The following is a 15,663-nucleotide window of genomic DNA, read 5'->3' on the forward strand; positions in this document are numbered from 1 at the left end:
CTTTGTGTAAGTGTTTAAAATAAAAGTAGTCATTAACGCAGAAAACTTAACAAAAATTACATGATTAGAGAACGCGGAATTGTATGATAAAATTTAGATTAGTTTACACGTGGAATCGAATAAAATAGCATTTATTATGAACGGTACTAACAGGAGAACACCCTAGAGTCTCATATCCCCTGGGCCTCATTGATTTACACGTATATTACATCCCAAATAAAGAAGCAACTATATAGTTACAAAGAAGACAAAGGGCGTTATTTTCAGTTTGCTTGTGTTTCCCTGGTCTATGTGTCGATGCGCCATTTATTTAATTATACGAAGTCATTAGATACTTGTTACGAACAGTGTCAAGGATGAGCTATTAATTTACATTGTAGAGGAGTTTTTATTAAATGAGACAAATAACTATATATGAAGCTTTCGACTCTCTAAGCAAAGTAGTGCAATAGTTTTTACTGGTTGTGTTTAGTTTCGTATAAGCTCGTATATCTCATAAAATTTAATAGAGCTTTATAGAAAATTCATCACTAGTCATGGAAAAAGCATCGAATATAAGGGAAACACTTTTTTCTGCCAAAATATTCCAAATTGAAATTTAATTGAAAATTAAATTGTAGCCAAAACACCAAAAAAACACTTCCTACATTCATAAAACATCACAAGAATTATGAATATATTTACACTCGAAATTAATTTAAAGTGAGATAATAATATCACCAACAAAATACACGTTTCCTCTCTTTATTTGTATATATTATTATTATTGTTATTATTATTAATATTATTATTATTTATATTATTATTATTATTATTATTATTATTATTATTATTATTATTACTATTAATAATAATAACAATAATAATAATAATAGTCGTAGCTTAATTATATTGTTCCACACAAGATCAAATATTATACAATATTTTTACGTATACATGTTCTAGTATTTAATTCAATAATGCTCAGTACATTATTAATGTGCGTGGTGAAAATAGTTGTGTCAATTTTGCTACAGCTAATTTCTCGCGTGTCATCCGTGCAAAGATTTGTCAATATAATAATTTTATAATGTAATACACGCACCCCCCCACACACATATATATATAAATATGTATATATATATATATATATATATATATATATATATACTTTTTATGTATCTAAGAAAATCATAAAATCCAATATAAACAGATAGAAGTTTTACTGAATGGGGACACCATGCAGTTAGACGGGTAACATAACAAATTACATCTACTTTTATATATAATTGTTTCGCGTACCTTAACTTAATGTGTGTATGTATCTAGTTCATACTGCACGTTACTTTTTTTTAAAGGGTACTATACAATTTAATCAATACTTATTAAAATGTAAATATTAGAAGAAAATATATTGTACGTATTCATATGGAATGAAGTCCTTCGAAAAAAAATTCACTAAATTTGATCGCGGGATCATAACAAATATTATTTCTTTCGTTGTAAAAAAGAAAATTACTAGATCAAATTAAGTGTAGTGTTTTTTTCAAGAAAAATAAGTACAATATAACTTTTATTTGATAGTTTCATATTTTAATGTCTTGATTAACCTGTAAAAGGAATATTTCTCAAATGTTTTGAGAGAGAGACAGAGAGAGAGAGAGAGAGAGAGAGAGAGAGAGAGAGAGAGAGAGAGAGAGAGAGAGAGAGAAAGGAGGAGTATGTCGTTCTGGCGAAAAATCAAACGCCCAACTCTGTATAATAAAATAGTATAAAAAATGACAAAAGTTATTGGTGAATATAAGAGCAAATGAAAGGAATATTTCTTCAAGTTTTATTTTATATATATATATATATATATATATATATATATATATAGAGAGAGAGAGAGAGAGAGAGAGAGAGAGAGTGTGTGTGAGAAAGAGGGGAGCAGCACGTCGATTTGTTTGGTTTTTATAGCAGCTAGCGAAAAATCAGCCATCCCACTTTATATAATTAAAAGTATAAAAAGACAAAAGTTATGGTTGAATATAATAACGAATAAAAGGAATATTTCGTGAATTCATGCTTAAGAGAGTGAATAGCGCTGTAAGTTTTTAAGAGATATATAGAATGTGAGAGAGCGCGCGAGAGAGAAAGATGGATAGTAGATGACGAATTAAATACAAACTAAATTGTAGCCAATTGGTAAGAATTTAACGGTTGATTTGTTAAAATATATACTAGCGCCCAAAAAGTAAATAATATACCTTTAATGGTGGTCTCGAGTGTGTGTGTGTGTGTCTAACAATTTGGCGCAACGCTTGTCTCGCAGACGCCATGTTGTGACACACAAGTGTTCGTTCCTTTTGGGGAAGGTTTAAATACTGAAATAAGAGAAATACAGCTGGCAGCCAATGAGAAATGGTGGAACTTAATAATGGTGAAGTAATCATTTTCTGAATCAGCGAACTGAAAGTGAACTATATTACTATTAGTTCATTATGCATTTAATATGGGTGTAGGGAGAATATTAGGCTAATGTGTGTAATTTTACGCGATGAAGAGTGGGGACAGTGAGAGAAGTTATGAATTAGTGGGAAAAGTAGGAACTAATTCCTCTAATGCTAATCGCGGAAGTAATGATATAACTCCTAGGATAAAATCTAGGGTTTTATTATAACGAATGTATGTGTCAGAATTTCGGTATATGGTTATATTAGATAGTGGCTAATAGTGTAGACATAATACATTTTTATGTGGCATCAGTTGTTGTAACCCATATGGTATTTTGATCCAGAGGGGAAACACTGCGACGTTTTTATTGTATACAGGGATGACTATAATTATTTCTTAATACCTACAGGCACTAGTATTTCATAATTTCGGGAATCATCAGTGCAGGCTGGCACGATTACAGCCGGTTGGGAGATTCGACCCGACAACGAAGCGATCTCTGACTCCAATAGCAAGGAACAAACCCACACGGCCAACATTGAACCCGTGAACTACAATTTAAATTAAAACATTTATTTTTTTATATACCAAGACGATGGTAGTTATCTAATGATGCTGATATTATGATCTGCGCGTGTAAGCTTAAGTAACCGACTTTTAACTTCAACAGCGCTCAACAATACGAACTGAGTTCATATAGATGCTGACATAAGCATTACTAAGTTATATATATATATATATATGTGTGTGTGTGTGTGTGTGTGTTTGTGTGTGTGTGTTTATGTGTTGTATTTATGTTTGTTTACATGGAATATATCATGCCTAACAAGCTTTTAATAATGAAATATTTAACTAATACATTGAAATTTGGAGAGATCATTTTATTCAAGAACAAAAATTATGTTTCCTGGGTAATTTATTAGATTTGCTTCAAAACCAATTATTTTGTATTGTACAGATTAAGCGTAACACCGCCATCGATATCAATCAAACTGCTTAGTTCACAGACATATTAAGCGTTTAATTGGATTGCGTATACGTATTTTGTTCTTGAATAAAACTTATTTGTTTAGTGTGACTTTACTTCCTGTTCCAGAACAGATTCATAATATTGTTGTATTCCTCAATATTTTGATAAATTTACGCACTTAAATATGAGCGAAAATGTAAGTAATGTTATTAATATACGTGAATATAGTTTACACCACAAAGAAACTGTCTAGCAAGGGCTGTAGTGGATTTTATTAGGGCTGAAAATTAATTAAAATATCTAAGATTTAGCAACTCTCTTTCTCATTCTCTCTCTCTCTCTCTCTCTCTCTCTCTCTCTTTCTGTGTGTGTGTAACAAAAGCGAGTACACCCTTCACATTTCTTCAAATATTTAAGTATCTCTTTATGGGTCAACACTGAAAATTGTTTTTGTTTTTTTTACACAATTAAAAGTAGTCTGTCCGCAACATATATAACAGAGTTAGTTTATTTTCCCCTCAAAATAACTACAACATATAGCCAATAAAACCTAAATCCCTGGCAACAAAAGTGAGTACACCCCTTACGAAAAGTGTTCAATATTCACATACAACAATTCAACTCTCAATATTTTGTGTGGCCACCATCATTATACCAAACTGCCTTTAATCCTCTGGGCATGGAGTTTACGAGAGCTTCACATATAACCATGGGAATGCTTTTCCACTCTTCAATTACGACGTTACGGAGCTGGCGGATATTTGAGACTTTGCGCACCTCCACCTTCTGCTTGAGGATGTCCCATAGATGTTCTATTGGGTTCAAGTCTGGAGACAAGTATGGTCAGTCCATCACCTTTATCAACAGCCTCTTAAGAAAAGCAGAGGTTGTCTTGGATGTGTGTTTTGGGTCATTGTCATTCTGGAACACTGCCCGGCGATCCCGTCTTGGAAGGAGGAGATTATGCTCTGCTGCAGTAGTTGACAGTACATTTTAGAGTTCACATTTCCCTCAAGTAAATATAACGCTCCATTACCTGCAGCACTCATGCAGACCCAGACCATTACATCTTCACCACCATGCTTGACTGTAAGCGTGACAAACTTGTCTTTGGTACAATTTTACATTCATATTTTATATAGTCCACGCTATATAACGCATATACTTTACAGAAGCTACGTATGTATAACACATAAAACAAAGAAAAGGTACAAATTTAAAGCACGTCAGCGAAATTATAGTAAAGAAATGTTTATTAATTTTTTTTACATAGGCATCGCCACTTATCAAGGCCAGAGGTCACTCGAGAAAAAGAGTAAAGAGTGCGCAGTAGTCAATTGGACAAATAGTAATCGTTAGTAATGCAAATTCGGTAAATGTGTTAACTTTAGTGGAACGGCTCATCAAAAACTTGTTTACGTTGGACTTAAAGACAATCGGATTTTAGTCAGTTGGAAAGCATGATAACGGAAGACAGTTCCACAGGTGTGCAGTTTTGTTCATGGAATCTACGTTTAGGTTTAGGCACAGAAAAAGAGTAGGGGGGATTATTGAGAGTGTTTACAGCTAGACGAGTGTTTCTTGTGAAAGTTTGGCGAGGAAGGACCATAGGTTGAAGCTCAGTCGAGCACTTGGCATGTAAACAACGATAAAGCAGCGGCAAACTAGGAACATCTCTTCTGTGAGATAGAGGTTGCAGGGAAGAGAATATGACATCTCCTATGATGCTATGAAGTATATTTTGAAATCTATCAAGGCAGGATAAGTTCTTTCTCGCAGCTCCTGTCCAGAGGTGGCAACAGTACTCCATCCTTGGACTACCTGGCTCTTAATTAGATGGAGAATTGCATCAGCATTTAGATATCTACTGGATCGATAGAAAGATCCCACCATTTTTTCAGTTGCCTTGGCAACAGATTTAGTGTACGTGTTCCATTTTAGATCAGGAGTAAATGTCAAATCCAGAGGCTTGTAAAAATATGAGGTCTTCCCAAGACGAGAGCCATTTATTTCAATTGATGCCAGATGAGGATGAGAGCGTTGATGATGTAAAGATAAAGGCTTGCTTTTAGATGCATTAAAAGTAACCAGCCACGTTCCCCCCTATTTTACCAAGCGCTCAACATAAGAGAAGAAAGAATTGGTAGTGTCATCAGTTAAATGTCTACGAATGATGTAAGGATGTGATTTGGAAGATCATTAATATAGACCAAATGCAAAATTTAGCAAGCAATAAATAAATGAAAACCGTATATCACCATAATGTTTTATGATTCTATATAAGTATATATATATATATATATATATATATATATATATATATATATGTGGACAAATTTTTGATGATTTCGAGTTTCAACCTGGCGATGAAAAATTACTTGTTTTTAAATTATTTATTCATAAAAATAACGACTTTGTTCTTTTAACTTGATTACACCTGCGAGGAAGATTGAACATGAGTGGGTTGTAAAATTATTTAGGTTTTAATGTAAAATATGATGTTAAACTAAAGGCATTTAAATGGTTTATAATCCATAAAGTAGGCGATAATCGCAAAGATTTTGATCAGGAGAATAAAGACCATAGAGCAAGATTTCTTGAGAAAATACTTCTTGAAAGTGTTTTGGTGAGTAGAATATTATTATGGTTTGAAATGTGTATCGGTTCAGTTGATAAATAAAATCATTTTAGAGTAAAGATAGGTTAGATTATTTCAGAAAACTATAAATCGCGCTTAATAACTTTCAAATTAAATTATATATATGTATATATATATATATATATATATATATATATATATATATATATATATATATATATGAGTAATAACTATATGCATGAAATAAAAGACAAAAGACCTCCTTTATAAACAGGCAAAATTGTTTGCAACGACCTGACTGATATAAAGTAATGTTGCAGTAAGCTTAACGAAAATTAAGTAGTTACAAAACTGTGTAATTACCAGGGGTTCTATTAGTTCGAACACTTATAAATAATTAAAAAATATTATGCTACGCGCTACCAATATTTGTTCGTTCATGATAGAACCTTGATTTTCCCTTGAATCATGGTTTCATTATGTTTTCCAATGAAAATTTGTTCTCCTTAGAATATTAATTATCTATCTCTAAATTGCCTTCAATTTGCGAATAAATTTTTGTTTGCTTGCTTTTTTGTTTGATATTATTTTATTCTCAGAACCTTCGTTAACTATGCTAACAATTAGCCAACTTAATTCCAGTCAGATAATTGTGATCGACATTTTAATTAACGCTGCTTATCCTTATCTTCCTTTTTTGGTCTGCAGTGATATCTATCCGATAAGTTCAGAATGCGGTATGCGGTTTCCTCAATAATCTTGGGAGTTTTTATTTTATTGGTAACAGGTATTCTTTCTATATTATTAGAGAAACAAGATCTTTATTGAGTTGGAATAGAGGAATGATATCACATCTGTGAAGGAAACTAAATATAAATGAATTCGCGATTTAGTGAGATTATCTCCTCTATTATTTTTTCACTAGAGGCTGTTGTAAGTCTCTCATTAATTTATATTTATTTCAATGGAGACAGTTCTAATGACCTTCTATCAATTGCCCTTCTGTACAAGATATTTAACTTTCCCATGTCTTTCGGTGGATATAGAGTAAAGGCTGGTTTTCATCTACAAAGTTACTTTCCGAGAATTCTTCGTGAGCAGAAAACATTACAAATAGATTGCTTCCCTGCAAACTACAATGTTGGGATCTTCAATGCCAATGTTTAAATTTTATAGCAGTTCTCATATGTTCGATAATCTCCGAATTCTAGATTTTTTATTTTTTATTTTTTTAAATTATTTCAGCTCTTGGAATATATTTTATCCATTCTATCTTTTCAGTCAGTCTTCTGATTCTAATCTGACTTATTCTTTTTTCAATTTTTTTCGGGATTGGTCATAGTGATCTTACTCTTATTGATGTTAAAAATGTAGCAGTTTGTATAATTCCCAGGGTACTGATGTTCTAACTTGATCGTGTCTATTGATGCATTCGCTTTGTTTTTTATTCAGTTTTCACCCCAAATAAGACAAGGCGCCACTTTGAAGTAGGGGGCTACTATCGAGGACATAAGTTGTAGAGATAATATGAAGGGATCTGAGCAGCAAGATGTCTGTTCACATTACACTCGAACTTCTGAAATCAGAATCCCGGAAGGGATTTACAAAATCTAGCAGTTCTAGGGAAGAAGCTATTGGAGTAGAAGGCTATCTCTACTCTGTAGGGGGTGGGATTAACTGCTTGTCTGGTTTGTCGGGGGTTTCTACGTCGAGGACGCACAATTGTTTGTAGTTCCTCAGAGCATCCAGCATTAAAATATTTGTAGATAGAACAGGCAGAAGGATGCAACATTTCGCCGATGGGACAGAGGCTGAAGTTAAGATGACAGTTCAGGGCCTATTAGGTTGGAGACTCTTTTTTGTACCCTGAACAGGAGTGAGAGATTATAAGCAGATGTCCCAGCCCAAATGCGACACCAGTACTCCATTCATGCGCGAAAGGTTGCCTTATAGAGGGATAGGATACTTTCAGAGGTAAGTAGCTTTCTATCACGTTAGAGAGAGGGGCCACTTTCTTCGCAACAGCTAGCCTTGGCTATGCTGTCAATGTATCCGTTCCAATTCATGTTTTCTGTGAACGTAAGGTTTCTTCTTCTTCTTCTTCTTCTTCTGCTTATTATTATTATTATTATTATTATTATTATTATTATTATTATTATTATTATTTTATATTTATGCTAGTATTATTGGGATTATTTTTTGTTGTTCAATCTTATGTCTAGTGGTTGTTATTACCGATTTAATGCTGATATGCTGATCATGATAAATAATTATATGCTATCTGCATATTATTTTCCTAGATCATCCAGTTCTTTCCGAAAGGCTCTGGCGATTCTCAACACGGCAGTTCTTTGAAGGACTCTAACATTGCAATTGATTACAATTTTCTCATTCCACAGGCATAGGGCTTTTGGTGTCATGAAATTTTTATAATAAAGTGTGGCTAAGGTTTCTCGATGCAAGTAGATTTAATTTTGACTCTTTCGTTATTTCATCACTTTTATTTTTTAATGGTCCCATGACTCAAACTAAGATTGGCATCATACTGTGTTTTACTCGAATCTGGGCAGTAATACTCAGTAAGATTGATTCATTTGAGACCTTATCTGCAGAGCACAAATAGATAATATTGGAAATTATATGTAACTGATATCAAAAAGTCCTCGATCGTCGAAAATCCCTAGAGCAGCTCGTGAATTGCCAAAGCGTCTCCTTCTTCTAATCTATAGTTTCTTCATTTTCTTCTTATCAATAGTGTTATGATCAGTAATATTAGTTAAAGCAATATAACGTTGCTGTGTGTGTGCTGCGAATTTTATTTTTGGTATTAGTGTTATTAAAAGATCCATCCATTGATAAAAAATCCATATATATATATATATATATATATATATATATATATATATATATATATATATATATATATACAGGATGACCCCCCCCAAAAAAAACGGGTCCAACTCTAATTAGTCCCCGTTTTTTAGTGTTTTGTCCTAATAAAATGAAACTTTGGTGATAACTAGTTTATTATATTCAAAACATCAAATCTAAACACTAGGGTCTTTTTTCCCCGTTCTACAGCATATGTTCTAGATGGCCTTCATTTAGCTTTTGATTTTTGGGGGTCAGCCTATATATATATATATATATATATATAGGCATCGACATACAGTCATGTTTCGTTGTATCACAACTCATTAGTGTCGCTAGATTAGCACCTCTCCCAAGCCGATAACCATCGCGTTGATAGCAGTTCTACCGATCGACCCACGGGAGCGGTGTCCATAAGTAAGTGTCTCAAATGAATATTTTTAAACAAACATCCGTCCACCACTTTCTAAACGAAAATAAAAATCATCTTTTAAATAAGGTTATATGTATTGTGTCTCGTATTGTCCATAAAGTCGATTACTTATCTAAAATGGTTCACATGATCGATGGAGAATAAGCGTTTTTTTTGTGGACTTGATTAAGAAGATGAAAATAGAAGGCATAATAAAATTTAAAAATGTGTAAAATTTGAATATAAAATCAATCATCATTACATTTAGCAATTACAGTTGGTATCTTTAATGATGGATGTATTTAGTTTAATAATTGACGAGGGGAATATTAAATGCATGCCTTCATTAATCCGTTAACAATTCATGAAAAAATGAGAATTTAATACTTTAAAATATAGGATGAAAATAGTATAGAAATAACTACAATGTCACCTCAAAAAAAGGGGCGCGTGTTTTGGTAGCATCATGATAACAAAACTATTTCTGCACTCTTCCTAAGAAAGTACCGATAATAATTGAAAGGTGATTTTATACTGTATGCTCGCCTCATCTATTCTACTTTTTTCTAATATAACTTAAATATTCATTGTAATTCTCTACTTGTCTTTAATTTAATTTTATCATTGTAAATATTTATACAGCGAACTCTATAGTTATTTTAAATAAATATAGGGTTGATTAATGTTTTTTCAATGTTGTACATAAAATTATATTTAAAAATATTATGCCTTACTTGCTCCACACACAAAAAAACAATAGCAGTATTTCCTAGGTGAATGGTCACAGCAAAGATAAGGGAAAGTTTGTGTGCAACAAACCGACGGAAATAGACAATTACATGCGATGTCTGCCTGTAGAAATAGGTTTGCCTCGTATGATTAGTGAAGGGCGCGTAGTCAAGGGTAAATTTCGTGAAAATAAAAACAGTACATAAATTCATAATGGAAAACAACATGACTAAGTGCTTGATTTTTATATTTGCCAAATATGTCATACGTACTTGCTTTGAGGGAGGATGCTATTACGAATCGGAAGCTACAGAACATGTATGATAAACGAAATAATACTAATACTACTAATACTAATTATTATTATTATTATTATTATTATTATTATTATTATTATTATTATTATTATTACGGCAACGAGAACCCCTAAAAAATAAAACCAGAAACAGAGACAAATGTCAAAACAAGAAAAGAAAAATGGGAAGAAAAACAAATACACGGAAAATTCCTAAGAATGAAAAAAAAATAATAGAATAACGAAAACACTTGGATATGGATGCGAAAAGGACATGTAACCCGAGAAACTGAATTCCTAATAGCTACAGCACAAGATACCTCGTTAAGAACCAACCATATCAAAGAAAATATCGATAAAACAAAAGAAAACAGCTAATGCAGACTGTGGACAAAGAGACGAAACGATAAACCATATAGTAAGTTAATGCAGCAAACTGGCCCAAAAGGAATACAAAAACAGGAACGACCAAATGGGGAAGGCAGTATATTGGGAATTACACAAACAACTGCATCTTGAACATACAGACAAACGGTACAATCATAAGTCCGTAATAGTACTTGAAAACGAACATCACAAAATCCTATGGGACATGGACATACAGACGGACAAGCCCACCCAAGCAAGAATATCAAATGTTGTAATAATTAACAAGAAAGAAAAATTCTGTCAATCGTAGATTGGGTTGTCCCAGCTGACCACAGGTGAATATGAAAGAAAAGGAGCAACAGAACAAACACACAGAGCTAGCCAAAGAGTGAAAAAGGATCGGGATGATGAAGAAAATCAAAATAATACCTATAATAGTAGGAACAATTCCGTAAAACTTTGAAAAAAGAATGTGAGAAAAAGAATCAGAGGAATGGCTGCAAAGATAAAACGACTAACGATAATGAAAAAGGCGGAAATATTAAGAAACCCCCTTGAATGCGGAGAATGATACACATGAACCATATGTGTGAGCCAGACAAAATGTGCAGCGGCAAAACAGGAAGAACCGTTACAGGGAACGAAGAACACTGAAGCTGCATATCAACAAGTTTAGCATATCCATCATGCATCCTCTCCCATTTTCCATTCATTACCCCCCCAAAAAAGGGTGATACCAAATAGCCGAGAAGGGTCAAGGAGGATGGAAAGACCGAGAAGAGAGCGTAGACCAGATCTCCGCTGGACAAGCGCGAAGAGATCTGGGACCTTGAGCAGGCTTAGTGCCACTCAAATTCCAGTATAGATCAATGGCCGCTGCCAGCGAGAACTTGGTGGTGAGAGGATGTTGCGATAACGCAAATTTATTTGCAAATGCGTGAAGAGTGCTGGACGTCTGGGGAGATTTTTTGTTATTCAGCATCGAGGGAACACCACAGGTGTTCAATTAGATCTTTGATGACTTGTGTGAAAGCTCCATATGAGCCATTATTATTATTATTATTATTATTATTATTATTATTATTATTAATAATAATAATAATCATAATAATAATAATAATAATAAAGAAGAAGAAGAAGAAAAAGAAGAAGAATGATCTAACGGTTGCCATATTCACTTTTCATCCATCAATAGTAAAATATATGGAATAAACCCCAGCTTTAATTTTGAATTCAGAGTCTTTTAGACAGTTGAGCGCTGACTATAATTTCTCTTTAGCAACTCCTATGGTGTCAACAGTAATATATTCATATCCTCAAAATACGTGATAGCATTTGGCGCGTAAAATCATGTGTAACGGAAATGGCAATTGGTAAGAAATTGGCTAGTGATGGTGTCCCAGAAAAAAAAGGTTTTTGTGTACATCAAAAATCACTATGAATTAAATATCAAATAAACGTATTGAGAACAACGGTGTAAATTAGTCTGAAACTCAAGGTGAAGGGCACCTACCTAACAGGGGTTTCTTGATATAGCGGCGAGTATGCAATAGTAATCCAGCAATTTCTGAACAAATGCAGCAAAGAGATTTAAAAAAGTAATCATGGAGTGATTCTTCAGAAGCAATCCTTGTGATGATAGTGAAAAGCATGACAAAGCATACCGACAATGTATGTTTACAGAATGAAGACAACACAGAAAGACGCGTGTTTGAACAGACAAGAGAAATTGTGAAAATGAACCAGTATCAGAATTAGATTAGAGCCCATGAGACGAAAAAATAGTATCATATTGCATACAGATGAATGGGGAAAAATAAGTAAAAATAAGTAGAAAATGTGTATAAAACGTCAGAGGACGAAAATAAAACAGGGCACGAAGTAGTTGTAATAATGTCGAATCTTTTGATGAGGGGCTAAAGAAAATGTAAAAAAAAATAGAGGAATATTATTAAAAGACTGAAACGGATTTAAGTCAAGGATAAAAGAAGGGATTGAATTATTTTACGAAACTAAACAGAATAACTCTGAACATTCATTTATGATAAAATAATGTATGTAAAATGCCAGATCATCAACGAAATAAATACTTTAGACGTAGTAAAACACTCTTGGGACACATACACTCTCCAATTAAAAAAAAAACGGTCATGAGAAAAGAGATTAACCCAAAGAACGAAACATTGAATATGACATGCAAAATTAAGACACGGTTGTGATAATATAAAGATACCCTGGGATGGATTTGAGACACTAAGTGCTAAGAGGGCGGAATAGACAAAGGAAGAGGAAATAGCTTAGAATAAACAAAGAAATCGGAAATATCCTACAATTAAAAATAGAAAATAATTAGCTAATGATAAACAAAGAAATCGGAAATATCCTACAATCAACCATGACAATAGAAACCTATTGATAAAACAGGGAAGGGCAGCTTCCGGTAGCCAGGGTGGGGTGGGTGACCTGTGATACCAACGTGGAGAAGACAGTCAGTTGACATCTAGATGCGCTAGGCAGCGGATGGAAGTTGGACAGTGACAGTTTACAAGTAGATGCGCTAGACGTCGGATGGGAGTTGATAACGACTACAGTGTGACATTTAGAGTTGATTGTGAAACAGAGATAGACGAATGTAACATCGACAGAACAGGGGAAGACACAAAAACTCACAAGTCTAACAGCTACTTTATATGTGAACATTGGCGTTTGTGTTTTTCCTTTCTTTGTTCATATTTATATTGTATGAACCGCGTGTGTTCTCATCGACAGTTGCCAACGGGAAAAGGACGATCCGGCCATAAGAAGAACAGTCGAACGAAAAATCCACGGAACACGACGTTGGGGGTCGGCGATTTGATGTCGAGGAGCCACACACGTCGGGTTACACGGTGTACCATTATAAAAAAACTTGGTTGAAATGAAAATTGGGTGCGAATAAGATACGCAAGTCAAACAATATAATTAAAAGTGTGAAGTGGAAAGAAAGGGATTAAAACTTTTTTCTCAAGAACCTAAAACAAAGAATAGTAGCAAACAGTGCAAACCTTAAGCTATACGAAAGAAAAGATGAACTATTCGGATATAATATATGGTCTTGCTTGAATAAGAGAAAGTTTTACTAGGAATTTTATAAAAGCTCAAATTTATTTACTGAAGCGTCAAATTTATAAATATTTACAGAGTTTGGGAATGATACTTCGACTATTAAAGAAAAACATAACGGCTGACCGATGTAAATATTTTAATAGAATATAATGCTAAGCAAACCAACTATGTGAGAAAAATAAGCAAAAAGATAGTTAATAACAATGTACGTGCATTCCAAATCTAAAGAATCGATGCTGTTTAGAAAAAACTATATTAAAAATACAAACTTGCATAAAAGGTTTGCAGTTCAAATAGATGTAATTTTGACAATAGTTATAATTCCTAAATCGGACAATCATGCACAGATAGTCCTCTGCCAGACTTATACAGAAAAAAGGAACAACGTTCGATTACAATTAGTCGATCATCTGCGTGGCAGTTATGTGGAAATTTAAATCAGCGATTTTGCCAGCTGAGATTTAAATCTTACTAGAGGAATAAAACGGATTTATGCTAGGAAGTACAGAGATCAAAGATGATTAGTTTTTGAAAGGACAATATTTTCGGAGGATAAACGAAGACTCACAAATCTATCTATGTCATAGAAAGGTTACTGCAAAACATACGATCTATTTCTACGTAGTAGTAAATAAATCTTTAGTAATGTTGAGAATAGCAGGAAATATGCGACATTGCATGGTAAGAAGTAGAAAACAATTAAATTATTAGAGAATTTTGCGACAGTTCCTGTAAAAAGAGGGATGTTTAAAGGAGACAGCTTATCGATATTGCTGTATGTCTTGAGTATAGTATCTTTGGTGGCCATATTGAGAAAGAAAAATGCGTGTTATGCCTGGGAAAAAGTCGAGTATCGAGCAAATTATTTATTACTTATGGATGGCTTAAAGTTTTATGTAAAGTATGAAGACCAATTAAGTATGCTTTTGAGAACTGTTCGCATGTTCAGTAATGGCATAATAATAGAATTTTGCAGAAAGACGCGTGGCGGTTTGTAATTTAAAAGGGGAAACTGTTGAAAGTGAATGAAAAATGCTTTTGAATAGCAGATTGATGAAAAAGGTTAGACAATAAATAAAAACATCTTTTCGAATTAGATAAAATTAAAAGAAGCTGAACGGTATCAAAATGTATTACAGAGAATAAAAGGCAAGATTACGGTTGTTCTTAGGTTAATATTAAATTGAAAACAAAATATCCGCGGTAAACACAAAGGTAACAGCGATATTTCAGTACAGAGCAGGAATTATTAAATAACAAGAAAATTGTCTGAATGATTTAAACAGAAGACGAGAAAAACTGTGGCAATGGATATAACTTTTTACTCGAATTGTTATTTCAGTAGGTCATATGGAAACAAAAAAATAAATAAAAAAGGACGATTCCTTAGAAGTTTAAAATAATGTTTAAAAGAGGAAGAAATTTACAAAAACAAAAAAAGCGAAAGAGAAATGGCTTCAGAAAGGAATGTATGATCAATTCGTTAACGATATTCCAGAGGCGATGAAAAAGGAAAATATACACTGGCAATGGTTGTCAAAATGTGATCCGAAGGTTAGGACAGCAGCCGTAATATGCACTGCACAAGAGCCATTTCTCAGAACAAGTTATTTAAAGAATTTCGTTGATAAAAGGCTGAAAGTCCCCTGTGTCAACTTTATGTATAATGTATAACGTCAATAGTTGTGAGAATTTCAGTAAAATATTATAGAAGAGAGGTCATGGCAATTTTGCGAAAAGGACCCATGTTATTTTACAAGACAAAGGGCTGTTAATATAATAAAAATTAGGGGTTTTAATATAATAAATATGGTACGAAAATGTTAGAGAATGCTGTGCTGAAGAGAAATAATGTTACGTTATTGTTTGATATTATATCATGTAGTACAATTTTAATA

This window comes from Euprymna scolopes, chromosome 8 (genome assembly GCF_053919585.1).
Source record: "Euprymna scolopes isolate OS-2025 chromosome 8, ASM5391958v1, whole genome shotgun sequence".
NCBI classification, from domain to species: Eukaryota; Metazoa; Mollusca; class Cephalopoda; order Sepiida; family Sepiolidae; genus Euprymna; species Euprymna scolopes.